The 24,319-nt window shown below is 43.2% G+C and overlaps 1 protein-coding gene across 1 annotated transcript in view; it reads right to left on the reverse strand.

The window, feature by feature from the left end:
- The window catches only part of TRIM14 (tripartite motif containing 14), a 267,981-nt gene that overhangs the window by 143,853 nt on the left and 99,809 nt on the right, over positions 1-24,319 (reverse strand). The window lies entirely within an intron of this gene.

The following is a 24,319-nucleotide window of genomic DNA, read 5'->3' on the forward strand; positions in this document are numbered from 1 at the left end:
TGGTGTAAAACGGAAGGCGCCCATATACAATCATTTGGGTAGGGGGATGGATAAGGAAAACAACCTCCAGAAGGACAGACATAAATGCTGTTAAAATGTAGGCAAAGAAGGGGATTCGTTGGAACATGAACACTGTGTGCCTGATTTACAGAGGTAAGTTGCACTTTTGATTAAGTTACCACTTTTTATAAGTTTACTACTATCAGTATTCACATACTCACACATTTACTACATAAATCCATACTTAAATGTGTGGGGAGTCAGCATTTGGGTTGGAGACCTCTGCACATATAAATATAGGCAAAATGTAGCTGGTTTATGACTCACAAGTAATCTTTATTGTAGTCCCATTCTTCCAAATCACTGTTACAAACAAATCAGAGTAAGCCCATGTCTAGAAGATAGCAGTGGTGGCCGGTACGTTTTGGAGGGAGAGGGGCGGATGAGACACACACGCACATGCACACATACACATAACACTCACAGCCATGCATTCACTTGTGCACACACAAACACACACAAACAGATCGATTCACAAACCTCTTTACCAAACATTCATACATACATGCACACACGCACGCACCAAACATTAATTTAAAAGAAAAATACACTAACATGCAGCCAGCTCTGCCTCGGAGGTTCTGTAGTGTAGTTCCTATTATCCCAATAGGCTCTGCGCATTGGAATAATATCTTCAATAGTATAGACGTAGGACAGAGGTTAACTAGGTCTTCTACTGACGATATTAGACTTAAGTTTTGTGTGCCAGCTAGCTCAGAGTTCACTAGAAACTTTCTCGAATAGGCGAGGAGGAGTTTAACCTCCCTGGATAGACAAAAAGGGATTTAGTTTCTGACAACCATAGAACATGACAACTTTGCTCTCCCTAATCAAGAGTATATCTCCAGAGTCGTGTGAAAACAAAAGACAACTATTTTACTCAGTCAGTACGTGCATACTTAGTTCCACCAGATTGTAGAGAAAGAAGAGATGGGCGTGTTCAATAAAAGGTGTTATTTATTGATCAGTCTCTTTTTCTCATACAAGAGAAATGAATCGCTACAGTAGCAATACTTAAGGTTAAGTAAAGTGCATACAGTAAAAGCAGGATTATAAAATAATACTGTAAAAGCATTGATATGGTTTCTTAGCCATATGATACTTTAAAATGGATAAAAGATATACATACATATATACATTGACTAATCGTACTCAACTGGTGCTTCTAACTACGCCTACCCCGGTGTACCTGACCTAAGCCTAATACGTGGGAGGGAATAAGTAAGTAGCAGTTTAAGTTAAGTTTGTTTTGCCAAGAATCTGACTCAAGAATTCTCTGTAAGGGGTTAGTCAGTTCAGTACCTGGGATTTAGAAGGTAGGAGGGCTGGTATCTCTGTCTCAGGACTCGGTATCCCAATCACCCGCAAGGGCAAGTTGGAAACGCTGGAAGCTGGATTTCTCGGCAGGAGAAAAGGCAGCGTCTCTCTCAGCGCGTCAGGAGGGAGGGGCAGCGTCCGTGGGCTTCCTGCATCAGCTGGGCTCTCTGGCAAGTAGTCACTGCTCCAAGCTCATCACCACCGTGTCTTTGCTTAGGGCAGCGTCGGTATATTTATACCTGAAAGGTGCCGGGTTTGACGTAAGGATGGACATAAGACGTCAATAAAAGATGTCATTAAGAACTGGTCGTTCTTACATTCTTTACAGGAGTTCTCGAACGAAATCAAAACAATAGCAGCGGGGATTTCCCAGGTTTGCTGGAGGCTTGGTTTGTTTAGAGAACTCGGTGTGCTTTCTAGGGGGCTGGAGGAATAGTGCTTGCTCAATGTGATAGCATGCGCTATGACTTAATCTGAAAACGGGTTTCTGTGCCGTTGTATGGACATTAGTGAATAATAACCGGACAAGGGTCAGAAAATAGGAGTATCGATACAGGTCCCTAGATAAACATACTACACCGACTCCACGTTTTTATGTCCATATTTACTAACTAAGCAATAGTAAACATAACTAATAGTGCATGTTTCAACCAACCACCCCAAAATACATTTTTTTGCATTTCAAAAATGGCATATGCGAAATACACGAAAATGAGTATAGGTACTGTATGCATTCAAGCAGTATAATCATTCAAAAAGGAGATGCACATATATATCAGCATGAATGATTTGCGAAATTACACATGAAATGGCTCTTAATACAGAAAAAAGGTGCGAGACCATCTCATCACATATAAATACAATTACTTGCACATAAACTAGAGGTTGAGGTAACGTATTGTCTCTAGAGTTCCTAAAAATAGAAGCTCTGTTCTCTAAGAATAGTTCTACTTTAAGCAGAAGATAAGTGCCAAAAGGTAAATATTTTGGGTTTGGGAAAAAGTTTTCGTTTTTCAGTGAAGAAGGAAAAAATTGTCAGTAGCTTTGTTTTTAAAGCCGAAGGCCAAATTCAGAGTTCAGGGAACGCTGTGTGCAATCTTGCTTAAAGTCATTCTCTCTGTTCTGGTGAAAACATCATTTCGGACAGACTCTCGAAAAAACAGTCTACCGCTTCTGGTGAAAGTTCGACCAAGTTGGAAAATGTCGCTACCATGCAGTCATGCGCATGTTCGCTTTCAGTGATGTTTAGACCAGTACTGCTTACAGAAGGTCGTACCTGGTTGATGCTGCTCTCATCCTGTACTTCACTACCCTTCAATCATAGTGGTGAAGTCTCCACGAATGCCGTCATCAGGATAGGTAGCCGCTGGGGACAGCACAATGCATGAGCCTTTACTGGACCCAACAAAGTATCTGCATCCAATGGTACTTCTGATTGTAGTGTAAGACAGGTGTCCAACACGCATTCTTCGCCGCATAGCATGCATCTTAATACAGGTAAGACACAATTCTGCCATATGGGTCTGAACGAAAGAAACCAGGTCATATTTAGATCTCTTAGCCGGGCTAATCCAAGGACTTTAGTTATGCGGTCCCGGTAGCGTATAGCTAGGATCGTTTCTTCCATTGTTGCTGGAGTCTTGTCTGTGACATGGCTTGCCATAACGAAGCAAGAGTAGCAAAAATAGGATGCCTGCTACGAGTCCCAACAGGAGAGGAAGTCCGCCAAAGATGGAATGGACGAAATTTGGAAAAATACCCAGGACTGCTTTGAATGGGGTTAACAGTCCCGAAAAAACGGTCTTAAATACACTCGCGATACCATTTGTATCAGAAATATTTAAGATTTCGTTTAGCATTTCTGCAAAGTGTAGGGGGCAATTTGTTGATAACAATGCATGTATCTCTCCTGTTGTCCTTGCAACTTGGAGATCATACGTTTCTTTTGATGACGTCAAGTGAACTGGCGTCTGTAGGAGCACAGTCTTCATTCTGCTTAAAGTATCAATTCAAATAGAAGAGATATTCAAACTGGGCCAAATTTTTCCCTCCCTGTCTGGAGTGTCATTCCGAAACAATACTCGCTCACAGCAAATGACCATGGAAGTTACGCTTACTAGATAAGGTTTTCCTGGCAGCAAGCCACAACATCTGTGATCTACAATTAGAATGTAACTCCCGTTAGAAAGTCTTCTAAAGAATGGTTCTATTTTTGTTGCAGGTGTGCCGAGCTGGTGACATGAAAGGTTATTTGAAGTCCCCTCACAGGCCCCATGTAAACTTATACCCTGACACAGAAGTATACCACTTAGCGATTTTTCACAATTGTTACCACTAAGAAATACACTCTGTCCTTTATTACTATAACATGTGTGTGTATAAGGCAAGTTCCATGTTGACTTAATGTATCTTTTACCTAACCTTTCATACTGGCCTGCCTGTATATATTTCTGGCAGTATCGAAATTGGAAAGTCGTTATCGGAATAGTTATGATTCCATGTATTATCCATTCAATGACAGGTCGTTCTGACATTGTCAATGGTAATCTCTCAAGTTTTTCAATGCCCAGAATTGTATACTCTGCACCCTTTTGTGCCAAGCTGATTTGTGTATCAGTAAGGTTAAAGATAGTGAATAGTGACGTTGTGTTGATTAAACGCCAAGGCACGTAGCCTGAACGCAGATTTTGTAACGTCCAGCCAAGCTGTACAATAGAACGCAATTGGGACTGACCGTGTTGTAACATCAGTAAGTCTTGTTCTATTATATCGATTGCAGATGATACAATACTGTCCAGTGAATATATTCTGGAAGACAGAGTCATTAACCCATTGTCCACAACAGAAAACGATTTTTCCAAATTAACACGGTCAATTTCCCGTATTTTCTCGGCTGTTTCAATTTGAGTTACTTTCCAAGCTTCGTTGTAAGCTGCATATAAAGAGGCCGCTATGAAACGTTTTTGACGCTGTTTGCGTGGTCCCATAATGAAATCACGCAAGTCAGCACCTTCTTTAAGTAAAGTCAAGTGTTGCTTAATTTCTGCCAGTGTGGATGTTCGTAGCCATTCGAGGCAGAGTTTCCCTACACTGTATGTAGTTATAATCCCTGGAAGTTGTCTCTGGGAGTATCTAGGGTCTGGCCTGGTTATTGTGAACCCCTGTTTTTTGTTCAGGAATCTATCTTGACAGTTATTTGTGTCTGTGGGCCAGATCAACCATTTTTTCCAATCAGAATGTGTTCTGTTTTGGTTTAAAATATGGGATACGTCTATCTCAACATCTGTAGTGCTATTACTGTCGGGTGTTGGTTTTGGAATAGACGGTTTGTTTAAGTCTTTAATTTTGGCTAGGCCAAGACAGGTTGTCTGTTGAATTGTATCATTCAAAAATATAATTTGTTCTGGGATCATGCAGGCTCTAAATAATGATTCTATACCTTGCACTTGCCAATCTTTTGTACCCCAGATCGTTTTTGTTTCAATATTATTGTTCCAGAAATCAAAACCAAATGTTTTCATTTTTTCAAAAAATGCCTCTGAATAGATTCATTTTGTGTTTGTAAGCATGTGTTTCATTCCTGTCTTATTTAACAGTCTAAAATAAAACGTTTCTGCATCACTTGTGTTAAACCCTGAGAAGTATGAAAATTTATCATAAAATGTTTTTGAACATCCTTTTGGTGGAGTTGCACAATGTTCCCATTGGTTATAATTTAAAACATTTCTAGGTTGAGCTGATTTATGCAGATAATGGTTACCATAGTGGTTATAACAATACATCTGGTCATAATTAGATGAACCTTGTAAATAATCATGTCCTGTATATTTAGCTGACATCACTAGATCTGACATCATATCATTAATACTGTCAAAGTCCCAATCATCAGCGAATGTGCTTGGTTTTACAAAGTCACTCAATGAAATCTTGAATTGGTGAGGATACTTCAGGAGCTCGACCGGACCATAGATTTCGTAATCAGTTTTGTCCCCTGCTACCCCACCGGGTATAGGATTGGCTGTGAAGTTTACTGAAGAAAGTTCTCTTTTCTTGATGTGTGAAGACTTGTGTGGTTTCAGGACCAAGTTGATATTCTGACTTGCTGTGTCCATTGTAACATATTTTCCCTCAATGAAATGTCCCAAGCATAGTACCATGATGAGCCAAAGTATGAGGATGAATACTCCTAGTGCCACCCAAAGTTCAATCCATGGAGAAATCAGATAGGTTTCTTTTAGTTGATGAAAGAGTTCCTTTGTTTTGTTTTTAAAGGTTTTTGTTGTTGGTTCTTCCTCAGGTTCACTCGGATCCTCAGAAAAATCATCGAAGTTGATGAAGTAGCCTGATGCTGTTCTGTCAATTGTTTCAATTGCTTCTGGATTCTTTTTTGCTTTTTGAATTTTCTTTGTTCCATTAGCATAGTCTGTGGTTACATCATTGTAGACTGGTGTTTCTTGATGTAAGTTTTTGATTTGGGTTTCAAGAGGTTTAAGTTCCATGGCTTTGTTGCATAGGCCTTGTTGATTCACTGTAGGTTTATCAATTGTGATTAGTCTCTCAGTTTGAACCTCTGTATTTGTAGCAAACTTTGGTGTTCTACTACTTCTTGGGAGTCCACTTGGCCTACTACTTATTATCGGCCACATGATTGTGGTTTAACCAGGTCGATGGATACAACTCGGTTCTCCTTTTTACCAGCAAGGGGCGGTAATACCACTGATCTTGTCCCGTTGACAGACAAGACAGGTACTGCTTTTCTGTAAGAAGGCCGAAATTCCTTCTTTACCGCAATCTTCTCTCTGACCAGATCCCCGATTTTTGGAATCCAGACAGGCCTTGCTGGGACAGGTGGTTTCTCTTCAATGGCTGTTGCTTCAACTTTATGTTGCTCAGGTCTTTTCTTTTTTCGTTTAAGTCCTGTAAAATAGCCAAACGATCTTTGATATCAAAGCATTTTTCTTTAACCACTGAAGTTTGACTATCGAGGTCCTGGATTAACATTCTAGTCCCAAACAATAGTTCGTACGGACTGAGACCTCTCAGAGAATTTCTTGGCAGATTATTAAGACTACGTTGGACACTTATTAAATGTTTGACCCACCCAGCTCCCGAACCTAATACCTTTGCCGTTATAGATTGCTCTATGCCTTGGTTTTTTCTTTACACCATCCCGTTTCCCTCAGGAAGGAAGTGATAAGAGTCCCGCAATGCAATGCCCATGCTGGCCATACACCCCCCATAAGCTCGAGAGCTAAAAGCAGGGCAATGGTCAGAATGTAGCATGCCCCATGCGTATATGCCATTATAGACTCGCAAATCTTTTTATAACAGTTCAGACGTCAGCCGAGAGCTGGGGTCTACATTTTAAGTGACGGTAGTCTCAAATAATATACATTGGGACGCATGTTTCTTGTTTAATCATGCGAATAGATCGCTTTATGCTTTCTATTATGTGTTCTGGCATTACCTCGGCCGGTTCGCCACTGCGATCTCTGTTGCAGTTTTCAAATTTTTTTGCAAATTTGTGATTATCCACGCTCATCCCCGGCCACCAGTATTCTGATTTTAATTCTGTTAAAGATTCTTTGATTGTCTGATGCCTTAAACCTAATCCCATATGTGCTTCTTGTATTAAGAAGCCTCTCCTGTTCCTGTTTGGAATTACCCTATCCCCCACTCCAGGGATTTGAGCAAAAGGAACGGAGTTCGCATCGATTATGTATGTATAATTGAGTGGATAGTTGATGGGTAGCGCTGAGCAGTCGCCTTTTGATGACGTTTTCACCGCCAGCATTGTTTCCCCGTCAATGTATTTTCCTGAACGCTTTTTTGTAGCTACGGGAGCCAATTTAGTTGCTTCCGCTGTGGCTGTCTCAGCCAATAAATTCCCTGCAGCGTGAACGCCATCACGCTGATGACTCAGTGTATGTATCACGTGAGCTTTTTGTAGTTCTTTCTGTAAAAGAACTACTTGTTCCCAAAGCGATTTTTGCTTTATTGTGGCACCTGTGTCATCTTTGTAACCGTTTCGAACCCATTTCTGCAAGTCTTCGTTGTATGATTTGACGCAGGAATGTGAATCGCACACTATCAGTGTCGGGAATTCGCGATCGGCAATATCGAGCGCCATTTTTAAAGCTATTAATTCAGTTTGATGACCTGAATTGTCTTTTACAGATTGTGACATCATTACTAGTGGTATCAATTTACGTCCGCGCCACCGGCATTTGACAACCTCGCATGTAGCGTTGTAGGCTTGTTTTCCCCAAACTGAGGGTTCTGCATAACTGTTTGTGTATATTACGCAGGCGTAAAGTTGTATGGGCAGAATGTCGCTAGGCAGAGGGTATTCTCTTTCATATTCTAGATTTTTTTATTTTTTCATTTCCGGGTCAAAATAGTATTTCACTCTGTCTGTAGCAAGAGAATCTTCCCATTGTATCCATTTTGGATTTAGTGCCATAGTAGGTAAATTACATGGGCTTGTTAATGCCTCAAAGGCCGATTCTGCTGTTCTGACTGTAATCTGTCTGCCGTCAGCTTGGTATCTTTCTCTTCCTACAGCTGTTTGAACCGCATGAACAATGTTTTTCTTAATGCTGAATGTTTTTTCAGCTTCTGTGTACAAATGTGATTTGTAAGCTATTGGTACCGTTTCTCCCTCATTAGAGGTTAGGTATGTGAATCCGCATCTTCCTGGGATGACCCGAATCACAAGGTTGCGTGTGTTATCGCGTGTTTGTAGTTTTGTTTTAACTAACATGTCTGTTTGTAAAGATCTCAAAATTTCTGTGTGTTTTTGAGTCCAATTGATTCTTTTAAAATCTGGTCTTATTAAGTCATAGAGAGGTTTAACCCTCTCCGCTTAATTTATAATGTAAGTTCTTCCGAAATTCAGGAAACCTAGAATTGATTGTAAGTTTTTCAGCGTTCTTGGTGCTTGGATTACAGGACATTTCTCCAGGAAATTGTCAGCCAGGATTTTGCCTTCACTTGATAATTCATATCCTAAAAATAGGACAGTCAGATGGGCAATTCTTGACTTTTTGAAGTTGAATTTGTAACCCTCTGCTGCGAACCCAAGTATTATGGTGTTCACTCTTTTCAAGTGAGTATCCAAGTCATCATCTGTTAGATAGATGTCGTCGACATAAGATAATGCCTCATCATCATACATTTGTAGTAACTCTGTTACTCTCGCTGAGAATAATCCTGGGCTGTTCTTGAACCCCTGTGGCAAACGACAGAAATTTTTCTGCGAGCCATTTATTGAGAAGGCGGTCAAATATCTGCTTTCAGGTGCTATATTTTGACAAAAGAATCCATTAGAGATGTCTAATGTTGTTTTGTATTTTTTGCGCACTATGCTATTCATTAGTGCTGCACTGTGTGAGTTTTGTACTGCAAAAGTTTTGCAACATGAGTTAAGGTGTCTGTAGTCCAAAACTAGACGATATGAATCATCTGGCTTGGAGACAGGAAACAAAGGAATGTTCATTTGTGAGGTGCAAGTTTCAATCACCCCCTGGTATTCAAGTTGATCTAAGATCTCCCTGACCTGTTTTTTAGCTTCTTGCTTAATTGGGTACTGTCTTTGTGCAGTTGGTTAAGATTTTAACTGGATTTTGTGAGGGGGTGAGTCCTCATCCCATCCTACGTGGTTTTTATATAATGCAGGAGCTTGGGCTACTGCCCACTTTCTTGCAAGTGTATATTTTTTATGTATTGGAATGCGATTTGAGAAGGCAGGCATAATCATTTCTTCGCCATGAGGGCACTCCCTGACAAACTCTGGTGGCCAGTCTTTTTCAGCTAAAAGGATGTCATAGCCTTTGGAGAGGTTATCCCAAAATATACCCCTTATTTTCCTAGTCTTATCTCCCTCTATACGTAAAGTTATTTCATATATTTTATGAGGTTTGCTAACTCTGGTATCTGCAGTTTCCACCTGAATGTATTCATTCGTGTCCACTGTCTCCAGATGATTCATCAGGATCTTGCGAGCTATGCTCACTTCTGCTGCGCTGTCTAGCATTGTCTGAGCCCATTCTCCGTTTTTCAGCTGTGTCCTCAGTATCCTCGGCATGTTTGATTACTTTAATACTGGCTACCTTCTTCTTTGGAAATTGTAACTTTTTATTTTGATGAGTAGGTTCCTTGTCTTTGGACTTGACGTGCTCTTCCCTGTGTTCTGACCGTCCTCTTCTTTCCGATTTCTGCGAGGAAGTCTGAAAAGATCGAGATGGACGTGTATCAATATCTTGATATCTATCAGGTTTCTTCAAATTATCCCTATTTCTAAGGTTGTATTTTTTCTCAGAGGGCTCCCTCTGGGGAGACTTGTGTCCTTGGTCCGGAGATCTTTCTCTCCGCCGAGGAGACCTTCCTCTGGACTTGAATCTTTTTTCTTTGGGAGTGGATTGTTTATTTCCATCCCAGCTCTTTTTTGGAGTGTTTAGATTATTTTTAATAAATACCTTTTCAGGATTTTCAGTTAGTTGGGGTTTCACTGTTTTTCCACCCAAACTATCTCTTCCTAGTTCTTCATAGGATTTTTCTATGATTCTGGCAAGTTCAAATGGTTGTTCTGCTATATCTGTTTCTTTCAGTCCATTGGAAGACAGATAGTCAGAATTCTGTGTTTCTCAGTAGGGGTAGTATCCGGAAATACTGCCTCTATTTGAGTGATTTTTGTGCTAACCAGAATGGAATTTGTTCCCTTTTAATGGGTACTTTACCTAGACAGGACTGTATGTTCTGTGGTGTGATCTTATTTGTGTTCCCCTGATGAGGGGTCAGCTGTGGAATTTTAATAGCTGGTTGGACTGTTGAAGTCCGCATTATATACTGGACTAATTGTCTATGTATTTTAATCAGTTGTTTTAGCTGTACTAAAAGTTCTGGTATTGACATTTTTTCAATGTCTGGATGTGGTGTGTAGCTGGCTAGAACAGGCCACGTTGCTCCTGGTCTACCTAGTGGACCGAGCCTGGTGAAGTGATCATTATGTTTTAGGGCGCCTTTAAACCAGAGCAGGTGCTCTTGGTATTTTAATGGGATTTCCACCTCCTCGAAAGGAGTGTACTCATCCGGTGGTTCCTCTATTTTGTAATAGTGGAACTCCTTTGTTACAGCGTTTGCTGCTGGAAAGTTTATCCATGAATAGAATACCTCTGTCTGCCGATATTCATGTGCCTCAATTACAAATATGACTGTACCACCTCTCGATGTCAGTCCATTTTCTATAAGTTTTAAAGTTATAGTTTTTCTTATGCTGACCGGGATGAGTATTGCATCCGGGTCTTGCTGTAGGAGACTTGTGTCATCCGCTTGGAGTTGAGCTGCTATTCTAGCTGCCTCCCTTTCTTCTTCATTGTCTGACATTTTACTGCCAAGAAGATTTTTGTTGCAGATCAGGTTTTCACGGAAACAAAGATTAGGTGCACAATATTTTGGAACACTGTATCCTTCAACGTTGAATAAACCAAAAAACCATACATAGGAGTCTCTTCCTACTAAGTTTGGCGGATTTTTAACCTTTTACCCACTCCAGACATCTTTGGAGTATTTATGGGAGAAAGGGTCTGTGTGAAAAGCATGACTAAGTTACTCTAATGTCTTGCGTTAGTTTTATCGCCTTACCAAACCGTTGGGCGCCATGTAGTGTAGTTCCTATTATCCCAATAGGCTCTGCGCATTGGAATAATATCTTCAATAGTATAGACGTAGGACAGAGGTTAACTAGGTCTTCTACTGACGATATTAGACTTAAGTTTTGTGTGCCAGCTAGCTCAGAGTTCACTAGAAACTTTCTCAAATAGGCGAGGAGGAGTTTAACCTCCCTGGATAGACAAGAAGGGATTTAGTTTCTGACAACCATAGAACATGACAACTTTGCTCTCCCTAATCAAGAGTATATCTCCAGAGTCGTGTGAAAACAAAAGACAACTATTTTACTCAGTCAGTACGTGCATACTTAGTTCCACCAGATTGTAGAGAAAGAAGAGATGGGCGTGTTCAATAAAAGGTGTTATTTATTGATCAGTCTCTTTTTCTCATACAAGAGAAATGAATCGCTAAGGTTAAGTAAAGTGCATACAGTAAAAGCAGGATTATAAAATAATACTGTAAAAGCATTGATATGGTTTCTTAGCCATATGATACTTTAAAATGGATAAAAGATATACATACATATATACATTGACTAATCGTACTCAACTGGTGCTTCTAACTACGCCTACCCCGGTGTACCTGACCTAAGCCTAATACGTGGGAGGGAGTAAGTAAGTAGCAGTTTAAGTTAAGTTTGTTTTGCCAAGAATCTGACTCAAGAATTCTCTGTAAGAGGTTAGTCAGTTCAGTACCTGGGATTTAGAAGGTAGGAGGGCTGGTATCTCTGTCTCAGGACTCGGTATCCCAATCACCCGCAAGGGCAAGTTGGAAACTTTGGAAGCTGGATTTCTCGGCAGGAGAAAAGGCAGCGTCTCTCTCAGCGCGTCAGGAGGGAGGGGCAGCGTCCGTGGGCTTCCTGCATCAGCTGGGCTCTCCGGCAAGTAGTCACTGCTCCAAGCTCATCACCACCGTGTCTTTGCTTAGGGCAGCGTCGGTATATTTATACCTGAAAGGTGCCGGGTTTGACGTAAGGATGGACAAAAGACGTCAATAAAAGATGTCATTAAGAATTGGTCGTTCTTACATTCTTTACAGGAGTTCTCGAACGAAATCAAAACAATAGCAGCAGGGATTTCCCAGGTTTGCTGGAGGCTTGGTTTGTTTAGAGAACTCGGTGTGCTTTCTAGGGGGCTGGAGGAATAGTGCTTGCTCAATGTGACAGCATGCGCTATGACTTAATCTGAAAACGGGTTTCTGTGCCGTTGTATGGACATTAGTGAATAATAACCGGACAAGGGTCAGAAAATAGGAGTATCGATACAGGTCCCTAGATAAACATACTACAGTTCCATGGGGCATGGGACTGCTGCCTTAACTCATTGGCTGACCCAGGGCTGGCAATGAGGGAAGGCAGCAGTCTCAATGTCATCACAGAGTGGGATGGGGGTCAGTGAGACTGCTGACCCGGCCCACTCTGTGATGAAGTGTCACTGATTGACACCCGACCCTGGGCGCTTCAGGGCTCAAAACTGATGGGCCCAGGTGCGAGGCAATCAGTGACGCTACCCCTCGTCACATAGGGGAGTGCCTCAGGGACCTTTGCTGAGCTAAGGACGTCACGCCAACTGGAGCCCAGCCCAGCAAAATTCAGCCCAGGCTGCCTGACCTGAAATGAACAGTGTCTGTCAGGCTGACCTTTGCAGAGCGTGACAGACAATGTTCAAGAGGGGAAATAGGTGGAGTGGCGTGGCTCATCAGCCCCAAAGGACCGGCCGTGGCTCGAAGATAGCAATCTATGTTTGGCCCTTTGATAGCATCCATCTTCAGGAATAAATACAGATACACATATAGCAGTAAGACCATCGCCGACATTGATGTCATTAATGGAGAAAGAGCTTCTTCTGGGACCTCTTCTTGAACCGGAACTGGGTTCTGGGGCAGACCCACTGAAATATTTAAACTGTATAGAGCAATGACCAAACTTTGGAGCACAGACAGAGGCACCAGCATGCAATCAGGGTGTGCATCACTTGCGGAATAGCCGGCTGCAGTGCAAATGTGAACTTTTTTTCCTTAGTCATCTGAGAATGCTTTACTTCATGGAGAAATAGAAATTTCTGTTGTCCAAGTTGTGTTCTGGCTAGGAGCTGGAACCAGATGTTAATCAGAGCACAGATGGTCGGTCATACATGCAAGACACCATCAGACAAAAGCTCATCAAAGGGTACTAACATGCACCTGACTATCACTTCATTTTGCAAAGAGATATCACAAGCTGAGACCTTATTTCTACTTTTCCCGAAACTCTTTATCTATGTAGGATACACAAAGCATATGCGTGCTCTGTATGGATGTTAGATTTGCCTTCTTGTGTTACTTATACCTATAATAATTTGTGTAGACACAACATAAAGTGTACTGTTTTGGCACTGAATAATAGGTGCTTATTTATACGTGATGAAACCCATTTTATCCAGTATGGAGTAAAGTTAAAATAAGTTTAAACATATAAGGAATACATATTATATCTTGCACGTTCAATGCATCTGTTTGCAATGGATGCATAATTTACAGAAACACAGTACCTTGATTAAACACAGATTTAATCAATTGCTTTTGGCTTCTTTAGCCTTTCAGATGATTTTTTTGCACAACAAAGAAAGGAACAAATATTTCAGTTAAAAACATAAACATATTTACAATTAACAGTACACTAAAGGATCCACACACATTTGATGGTTGTATCACTAAAATTAAACACGCAGAACTATGAATCAATCAACCAATCAGGTTGTACTTGTATAGCAGAACTTATCACCAAAGAGGGTATCCAGGCGCTGTGCTGCAGGTATCAGTCGAACAGCCAGGTCTTCAGTCCCTTCCTGAAGTGAGTCAGAAAAGGCGTGGTGCGTAGGTTAATGTGGGGTGTGGGGTTAGGGAGTTCCAGACTTTGGCGGTGATTTGGGAGAAAAAGCGTCTTCCAGATGCGTGGTAGCTGTGTGAGGGCGAGGTGTGCAGAGCGGACATTTCTGGGAAGTTGGTGAAAATGCAGGCAGGGGTTTATGTAGGCAGGCCCTTGGTCATGGAGGGCTTTGTGGGCATGGGTTAGAATCTTGAATTACCATCTCTTCTGGACGGGGAGGCAGTGAAGGTCCTTCAGGTGCTGGGTGATGTGGGTCCTCTTGGGCAGGTTGAGGATCAGTCTGGCAGCTGCGTTCTGGATTGTCTGGAGTCTCTGCATGAGTTAAGTGGTGATGCCTGCATGGAGAGCTTTGCAGTAGTCGAGTCGGCTGGTGATGAGGGCCTGATTCACGGTTTTCCTGGTGCTGACAGGAAGTCTCTTGAAAACTTTGCAGAGCATGCGGAGCATTTGGAACCAGACTGAGGAGATGACATTGACATGAAGTTTCATGGAGAGTTCGCGGCCCAGGATGATGTCGAGATGAGTCCGAGCTCTGCCAGCCACCAGGTGTCATTCCAGAAGGCAGAGTGTCTGCCGAAGATCAGAACTTCAGTTTGTCCAGGTTGAGCTTCAGGCAGTTGTCCTTCATCCAGACAGAGATGATCTTCATACAGTTGTAGAAGTTGGTCTTCGTCAGGATGGGGTCTGCTGAGAGTTAGAGGACGAGCTAGGTATAATCGGCATAGGAGATGATGTTGATGTTGTGTTACCTGATGATGTCTGCGAGTGGTTCCATGTAGATGTTGAAGAGGGTAGGACTAAGGAGTGAGCCTTGGGGTATGCTGCAGATGGTGTGCTTGGGTTGTGAGGTGAAGGGAGGGAAGGCGGGACTCTCTGGGTGCGAACCCATGAGAAATGATGCCATCCATCTGAGAGCATCGTCTGTGATTCCAATCTGACATAGTCGATCGATGAGTGTGTGTTGGGAGACGGTGTTGAAGGCTGTGGAGAGGTAACGCAGGATCAGGGCGGCTGATTCCCCTCTGTCAAATAGGGTGCGGATGTCATCTGTTGCAGCGATCAGGGCTTTCTCTGTACTGTGGTTGGCTCCGAAATCTCATTGGGAAGGGTCCAGTAGATTGTTTTTCTCCATGTGTTCGGTGAGTTGGAGGTTGATGGCCTTCTCTTGGACTTTGGTGGGGAACGGGAGCAGAGAGATAGGATGGTTGATCTGGAGCTCACTGGGGTCTGCCGAAGGTTTCTTGAGGGGGGGTCTAACCTTCCTACTGCTTCCAGTTGTCTGGAATGGAAAGGTGGCAGTGGGTATGGAGGCATTGAGGATGATGGTGAGCTGGTTGCTGATCTCGTCTTTTCCCAAGTTCAAAAGCCGGTAAGGTCATGGGTCAGTGTGTGCTCCTGAGTGGATGGAGTTCATAAGCGTGGTTATTTTTGGTGTGCTCAGTTGTTCCCATGCAGTGAGCAGGTGGTTGCCGGTGGTGGTCGATTGGATGCCTTGGAGGTCGGGGGGTTGAGGATGGAAATTTCTATAGATGGTTGCTATTTTGTTATGGAAGTGGCCAGCGAGGGCATCACAGAGCTCCTGTGGGAAGGGGATCGAATTTTTGGTGGCTGATGAACAGGTGAACTCTCTGACGATGGTGAAGAGTTGCTTGCTTTGGTTGGCATTGGTCTCGATCCGGTGGGTCAGAGCCTCCTTTTTTGCGGGTTTGAGCTGATCGTTGAGGGCCAATTTGAAGGTGTCTTGGTCGGTGTGGTTCCTGCCGGTGTGCCATCCTCTTTTCAGTTGTTTGCACCTGGGCTTTGACATGCTGAATTCCGAAGTGTACCAGCTGGCTCGTTTGGTAGGTCTGTATCTTATGGCTGATTTGGCAGGAGCAACTCAGTCGGCAGGGGCTGGTAATCTAGGCGTTGAAGTCCTCTAATGCCTGGTTCAGGTTAGTGGTGATATTGGGCTGTATAATGCTGTGTCAGTCCATTGTTGCTGAGTGACCTTGGTCCAGGTGTGGTAGGGGGTGCTGTGGTGGTTGTGGGTGATGCGGGGAGGTCTAGTGAGGGTGAAATGTACAATGGAGTGGTCCAACTAGGTGAATTCTGAGGTGTGGCGGTATTTGATTCTGTTGCTGGACATGAAGATGGGGTCCAGAATGTGTTCTGCTTTGTGCTTGGGGGTCAGTGACCAGCAGCTTGAGGTCAATGTTGTCCAATTTTTCCAGAGGTCGGTGGAGTTGGTGTCAGTGGAACCGTCCAGGTAGAAATTGAGGTCTCCCAGGAAGACGTAGTATTTGGATTCAATGGCGAGTGGGGTGATGAATTCAGGGATGGCGTCATAGAGGCTAGTACGTGGCCCTGCCGTTCTGTATGATGCAAATGTGCCTTTGATACTGGTTTTGTCATCAGTGCAGAACTGGAAGTTCATGAGTTCCATGATCGGCTTGGTTTCGTCATCGGTGATGGTGCAGGTGATCGATTCCTTGTGTATTATGGAGATGCCACCTCCGTGTCTGTTGTGTTCACTGTATTTCATCGTGTAGCTGATTGGTGTTGCCAAAGCGATGTCCAGGTGGATGCGGGGGGAGTCAGGTCTCTGTAATGAAGGTCACGTTGGGGGCAAGGGTGGAAATGGTGTCCCAGACTTCGGTGGCGTGTTTGCAGAGTGATCTGGCATTGATCAGAAGGCAACTTAGTTGTTACGGGAAGGTTTTGGCAGTTGGGGCTGGCGTGGAGCTGGTTGCTTTGATGGTGGTCGTTGCTGGAGGGGAGGTGAACTTGCAGAGAATGCAGATGAAAGGTCCCGCTGTGGAGCGAGGCGATGCAAGACAGCAATTGTTGTTGCATCCAGGTCCAGGGCCTGGAGGTCTATGGGTGTGTATCTGTGGGAGTGCAGAGGGCGAGGGTTCCTGGCCCTGATCGTGGTCCAGGCGCAGACGGGCGCAGTGTCGCTTGCCTTTGGTGCACCATTGTTGTGGCCAAGAAGCGACATCCATAAGTAGTCCTGGGAGGGGCTGGCAAGGAGGATGAGGGCAGCGATCGGAAAAACGGCAGGAGCAGGCAAGGCCAGGAACAGGGGAAGGTACAAGAGAGATAAAATGCAGTGGCAAAATAAATAAAAGTAAACAGTGCAGTGAGACAGTAAGAGAAATGACCAAGTAAATACAGAGGGAGCTAAAATACAGAGCCAAAATAAAATAAAGTAAAATTAAGCAGCATAGTTGGACAGTTAGAAAAATTACCAAGTATGCGTAGCGATGAGCGGGAACTGCAGGACCCAACCAGTGGTCTTGAGGGCTATGCTTAAGGCAACACTCATGAGGATCTGGGCAGTGGCAGTGGGGAGAGCAGCCCAGAGACCAGGAGGTGAGAGGCTACTCACTGGAGCCGTGCAGCAGCCTCCATAAAAGTCCTGGGAAGTCGGAGGGACTGGTAGGGGAGGCGACGATTGGAAACATGCAGGAGTGGGCAAGTCCAGGAACAGGGGAATGGTACAAGGGAGCTAAAATGCAATGGCACAAAACATAAATAAAAGTAAACAGCACAGCGGGACAGCTAGAGAAATGACCAAGTAATTCAAATACAAAGGGTGCTAAAATACAGAAGCAAGATAAAAGAAAGTAAAAATAAGCAGTGCAGTGGGACAGTTAGAGAAATTACCAAGTGTCCTTAGCGGTGAGCGGGAACTGCGGGACCAAACCTGCTGCCTCTAGGGCTCTGCAGAAGGCAACAGTGACAAAGAGCTGGGCAGTGGCAGTGGGGGAGCGGCGCAGAGACCAGGAAGTCAGAGACTACCTGATTAATCCATGAAATTGATGAACATATCGAATTCTTATGTGGAGTTCAAATCAGAACTACATGTTGCATGAAGTGATCTACAAAAGATAAGTCCTCTAAGCTATTTTATAATAATTCTGACCTGTAACCAGTGATTAACTGCAAATACCTTTCCTGCTAGTGCAGAAGGCACATGTTACCATCCCAGTGTTAGATACTGAGGCTTGCTCAAAAGACAGATATTTGCAGCATGTGTTGCCTGAAGCTATCTTAAAGAGCAGTCTGTTTCTGAGCAATGTAGCCTTGCTGACCACTTATTTGGGGGTAGAGCTTTGTAACAATAATACACATGTACTGCCTTACACAGATTGACTATCAGTGATTCTGCCCCTCAAAAACTCCACCTCTTATAACCCTGTTCTGTTGCTGCAGCCACTCCCCCTCAGCCCCCTGCAGTTTGTGGGTTCCCTGAGTAATGACCAATGTTTTAGCCCATTCTCTTTCTCCACCATATTCTTAAAGAATGATAGCATGTTGAAGCAGTACCTAGTCTGAGAGTGAAAGGTAAAATTCTTTCCAGAAACAAAGACCTGGTATGCAAGCTGCGAAACCAATACGTTATTCTTTCGATAGTTGTCATTGAACCATTAAGTGTAGTGGCCTGGTGTCAAATTCTTCTTAATGAAGACCCCAAACTACCCACATGTTTCAACAAGTGTATGGTGGCCATATTAAGCCGTTCAAAGTGAATCGCCAACAGAATCTAGCAGCATAGAGTAGCTGCCAAAGGCTTTACCCGTCCATTCAGTCCATAGGTTCACACAAACATCTCAATGGCCATTACCTGCCACCAAATCCAACGCCTAATTTGCAGACCTGAATCTCTCTGATAAGCTGGTCACAACAGAGAAAACTGTGATGTGGTCTCCATCGCAGGACTCGGGGACTCTGAATTAGGTCTATGAATGCCACTTCCTGATGGAAGCCCAAAAAGGGACCTGCTTTGGTTCACATCTTTTAATACCATTTTTTTTTCAAAACAGAAAAAAAGAGGCGCCGAACGCCATGCACAGTGAGGATTGGGTGTGCGCTGAGGGTTGGGCACAGGGCCTAGATCCACTAAATATGGCCTTTGGCTTCGTGCAGTGGAGTTAACAAACCATGTAGGGTTGGGAGCAATGCCTGGCTGTAGCCCAGGAACTGTGGCCAAACCCTGCTGCACACTGCCCTCGGTTTCCTCACTTCTCTGACCTGCAGTTGACTGAATTTGTTTGGATGTGAGCTAAGCATTTCATTTGGAAGACGTTTTACTCTGACCTTATGTCCTTTGACCTGGAGGTTGAGCAATCTAATTTTTAAGGTAAAGTTACAAGATGTTTACTTGTTTTATCTGCCTGTCCTACAAGGTCAGTGCAAGGGAAATTCAATTATATCACTAATTTCTGCCGTTCAATGTGTTTTCGTTGCTATGCCACATGACTCATTCTATCTTTCAACCCACTAGCATCTACACTAATTTACATGCTTCTTTGAGCTTTTGTTCTAATGCTTTCTAAGTTTAGTCTTATTTCAAATAGATAAAGGGTTCCTCAGGAACACAAATGACAAAAAAGTGCCAAATCAATAAGTCTATACTGCCTGTCAGAACAAAAAAATCTAAAAGATGCACTTGGGTCACCTCTAATCACTTCATATTTTTCAGCATACCAGGTTTTTTAATGACCAAAATAACTATGAATGAATTACATTTGAATATGGTTAACATACAAATACAGAACCATGTACTGATATATGCCTCTGGTGAGGGCCAATGTATCCCTGGACTAAGATGACCTCTTCAAACTAAACTGGTAATTTTTACTAAAAACGTAAGTTCCAAAGGATCAGAAACCAATGTTGCACCTGTTCTTTCAAGACACAAAAGAAAACAGGAACCAAGTCTATATCAATGACGTATATCAGATTTTTGCAGGGAAAAGAAATTTAGGGCTTGATTTACATACTGGGGAGACGGATCTCTGTCGCAACTATGACATGGTCCCCTTCCTGCCTATTAGTGATCCTCCTGCCAAATTTATTTGTGGGTGGACCTTAAGTTCAACCAAGGCAGAAACTACTCTGTCTCTGTCCTGATCAAACTTCTCAGACTGCCCAAAGAACTAAGGGCCATCGAAGAAATGGCTACCTTTCCGCTGCCCAATTCAGATGCTCCGTCCATCACCACCCCCTTTTGTTCCGCTTTGGCCGCCATAAGTGTGGCAGGGTATGCTCAGAAGTGAGTCCCTTGCTCACTTTGCCACTGGATTCAAGCAAGCCGGGCTGAAGACTGCTGTAATGCCAGAAACCGGTCCTCGGAAGCTTGTTTCCAGTCCAGTGAAGGCATGGCTTGGCAGTTCGGGCTGGTCTGTTGCCATGAGGCACAGGGTCACACTGATTTGCATATGGCCATGTCTGAACTGGGGTGGCAGAGTGGGCTAAAGAACGGTGATGGATTAAACCCAGATCATATCTTTTATTGAGCAAGTCAACACAGTACAGGCATCAAACGATCGGGGACGATTGCCAAGCATTTCGTTAAAATCTAGGGTTCGACTACAGCAGAGGGCGTCAGGACGATGCTGCATTTACAAGGTCATGGTTATACACAGCAAGCCGCCTACAACCCAGCATGGGCCGGCCGCGTTTCAAACAATGCAGTGCTATGTCAAGACCGCTCTAGCCCTCCGCAGACCCGCACCCCCTTTCGCCGGCGTGGATCATAGCCCGCCCCAATTGCATTGCTTCGCTGTTGGTCAACACACTCTTTGAACAACCAACCCCTGCCCCCCCCCCCCACCCCCATGCTTAACAGACCCATCCCTCCCCAGGCCCAACACTAAACCCAGATCTTTTGACTGGGTGTGAGTGTTTGATTGGTTCAGATGCTCCGTCCATCACCACCCCCTTTTGTACCAATTTAGTGGGTGGGCATGTGATAATTTCTTACTGTTCCTTAGCAGTAAAATCATTCTAATGCTCCCCTCGCAATAGCAGAAGCCCACTACGTCGAGGGAAGCATTTTTTTTCTTTTAAAAAGAAAATCCCATTTCTGGATTTTCTTTTTGAAAAGTTGAAAAAAATAGTGTTTGCTGCAAGGTTGTGTCCTCCCGACACAGCCCTGCAGCAAACAGTAAAATGCATTGACCGGAACTGCCAAGAGGACCTGTCAATGCCTTAATAAATAACCGCCTACTTGGCAGTCGTAATTTAGTCCATCCCCATGGCGGGCCACCTGGCTAAATATTGTAGTGTAGTTCCTATTATCCCAATAGGCTCTGCGCATTGGAATAATACCTTCAATAGTATAGGCCTAGACCAGACGTTAACTAGGTCTACTACTGTCGATATTAGACTTAAAGTTTTGGGTTTGCCAGCTAGCTCAGAGTTCACTAGAAACTTTCTCGAATAGGCAAGGAGGAGTTGAGCCTCCCTGGATAGACAAGAAGGGATTTAGTTTCTGACAACCATAGAACATGACAACTTTGCTCTCCCCTAATCAAGAGTGTATCTCGAGAGTCGTGTGAAAACAAAAGGCAATTTATTTTACTCAGTCAGTACGTGCATTCGTAGTCTCATCAGATTGTAGAGAAAAGGAAGAGACGGGCGTGTTCAATAAAAGATGTTATTTATTGATCAGTCTCTTTTCTCATACAAGAGAAATGGATCGATATTATTGCAATACTTATGGTTAAGTAAAGTGCATACATTAAAAGCAGAAGTATAAAATAATACTGTAAAAACATTGATATGGTTTCTAAGCCATATGAAGGTTTAAAATGAATAAGATATATTACATACACATATACATTTGACTAATCGTACTCAACTGGTGTTTCTAACTACGCCTACCCCGTGTACCTGACCTAAGTCTAATGCGTGGGCGGGAATAGAAAGTTACAGTTTAAGTTAAGTTTGTTTTGCCAAGTGACTGACTAAAGAATTCTCTGTGAGGGGTTATTCAATTCTGTACCTGGAATCTAGGATGGATGAGGGATGGTATCTCTCGTCTCTGGTCTCGATATTCCAGGCTGCCTGCGAGGGCTACCCGGAAGTGCCGGAGCTGGATTTCTCGGCAGGAGAAAGCAGCGTCTCGTTCTCAGCGCGTCAGGAAAGGCGGGGCTGCGCCAGCGGGGTCTGCTCTGCTCTGGGCTTCGGCAAGTCTGGCTGCTCCGATCTCGTCACCACCGCGTGTGTTTGCATAGGGCAATATCGGTAATATTTATACCTTTAAGGTGCCGAGATTGACGTAAGGATGGACATAGATACGTCAATAAGGATGTCATACGACCAGGTCGTTAGCACATTCTTTTGCTGAAGTTCTCGGTGAAATCAAAACAATGGCCGCAGGGTTTTTCCCAAGGTGTCATAGGTTTGATTTGTTTTGAGAACTCCATATGCCTTATCAGGGGCTGGAGGAATATCGCTTGTCTAATTAGATGGCAAGCGTTATGACCTAATCAGATAACACGTTCCTGTGCCGTAGTGTGGCTTTATCAGATAACGGTTCCTGCATCATGGGGGTTTTCTGCCTCATGGGATGGCTGCTAGTTAACATGTTAGTTTGTTAACCAGAATAGGGTCAGGAATAGGGGGATCGATACAGAACCTATAGGAATACATCACACCCACTCCACGCTAACTATGGACATATTTACTAATCTATGCATAGTAAAACATACTGTAGAGTATCGTGTATACCTTACCACCCCAAAACACATAAATGCATTTTGAAATTATCAAATATACGGAAAAAAAAGCATTTACATGTATTGTATGCACTCAAGCTGTGAAATAATGCTAAAGTAATCACGCATTTCTATACATTATTGCTAAATGGTATATGAGAATTTACACATGAAATGGCTCTTAATACAGAAAAAAGTTTCGAGACCATTCCATCACAGAATAAAATAATGATGAACATACCAGCGGGCAGCTAATGTCTATAAGCTATCTAAAAGTAGAAATCTTAGTTCTCTAAGAATAGTTCTCACTTAAAGCAGAAGATAGTGTCCCGAAAAATATGAAAAAATATTTTGGGGCTGCTGAAAAAATTGCTGTCCGTGAACTGGAGGGAAAATTGTTCATGGTATTTTGCTATTCTAGTTGAAGGCCAAATTCAGGGAACGCCGTGTACGAGCTTGCTCAAAAGTCTCTATTTCTGCTCTGGTGAGAACATCATATCATTTAGACTCTCGAAAAAGTTGTCAACAGCTTCCTGGGAGAGTTCCACTAACTCGGAAATAGGTGTAACCATGCATTCGTGCGCATGATTGTCTCCATTGACATTTTGATTTGGATTGCTGACAGAAGGTCGTACCTGATCGATGCTGCTTTCACTTTGAACCTCACTACCCCTTAATCGTAGTGGTGAAGCTTCCACGAATGCCGTCATCAGGATTGGTAGCCGTTGAGGGCAGCACAAAGCATGAGCCTTTGTTGGACTCAACAATGTTTCTGCATCCATTGGCGCATCCGATTGTAGCGTCAGACAGGTGTCCAACACGCACTCTTCTCCGCATAGCAGGCACCTTAATACAGGTAAAACACATCGATGCCACATTGGTCGAAATGAAAGAAACCAAGTCATGTTCAGGTCTCTAAGCCGGGGTAGTCCCAGGATTTTTGATATCCGGTCCCGGTATCCAATGGCTAGGATTGTTTCTTCCCTTGTCGCAGGTGTTTTGTCTGTGACATGGTTTGCCATAACGAAATATAAGGACTAGGAATAGGATTCCTGCAATTAGTCCTAAAATGAGGGGAAGTCCGCCAAAAATCGAATGGACGAAATCTGGAAAAATACCCAGTATGGCTTTGAATGGTGTTAATGCCATCGAAAATACTGTCTTAAATACTTTTGAGACTCCACTGGTATCAGAAATATTTAAGATTTCATTCAGGATTTCTGCGAAATGTATGGGGGAATTAGTCGATAACAATGAATGTATCTCTGCAGTCGTCCTTGCGACTAGGAGATCATACGTTTCTTTTGATGACGTGAGCCTTGTCGGCGTCTGAAGAAGCACTGTTTTCATTCTGCTTAAAGTATCTATTCGAATAGAAGTAATTTTCAAGTTGGGCCATGCCCTTGCCTCCCTGTCTGGAAAGGAGCTGGGGAACAATAAGCGTCCACAGCACTTGACCTTCGCAGTCGTAGTTACGAGATAAGGAGTCCCGGGCATAAGACTACAGCATCTGCGGTCCACAATTAGAATGTAACTCCCATTATAGAGTCTTTGAAAGAATGGTTCTATCTCTGTAGCAGGTGTGCCTAGCTGGTGACATGAAAGGTTATTTGAGTTCCCTTCACAGGCTCCATGCAAACTAATTCCGTTACACAGAAGTGTACCGCTTAGTGACATCGCACAATTATCGCCACTAAGAAACACTTTCTGTCCTTTATTACTGACACATGCATGTGAATAGGGCAGGTTCCATGTTGTTTTAATGTACCCTTTTCCCAATTTTTCGTACATGCCAGCCTGTATATATTTTTGGCAGTATTGAAACCTGAAGGTTGAGATTGGAATATTAATTATCCCATGTATTATCCATTCACTGACAGGTCGTTCTGACATTGTCACTGGTAATCTTTCGAGTTTC

The sequence above is a fragment of the Lissotriton helveticus genome, chromosome 2_1, assembly GCF_964261635.1.
Source record: "Lissotriton helveticus chromosome 2_1, aLisHel1.1, whole genome shotgun sequence".
In the NCBI taxonomy this organism is placed as follows: domain Eukaryota; kingdom Metazoa; phylum Chordata; class Amphibia; order Caudata; family Salamandridae; genus Lissotriton; species Lissotriton helveticus.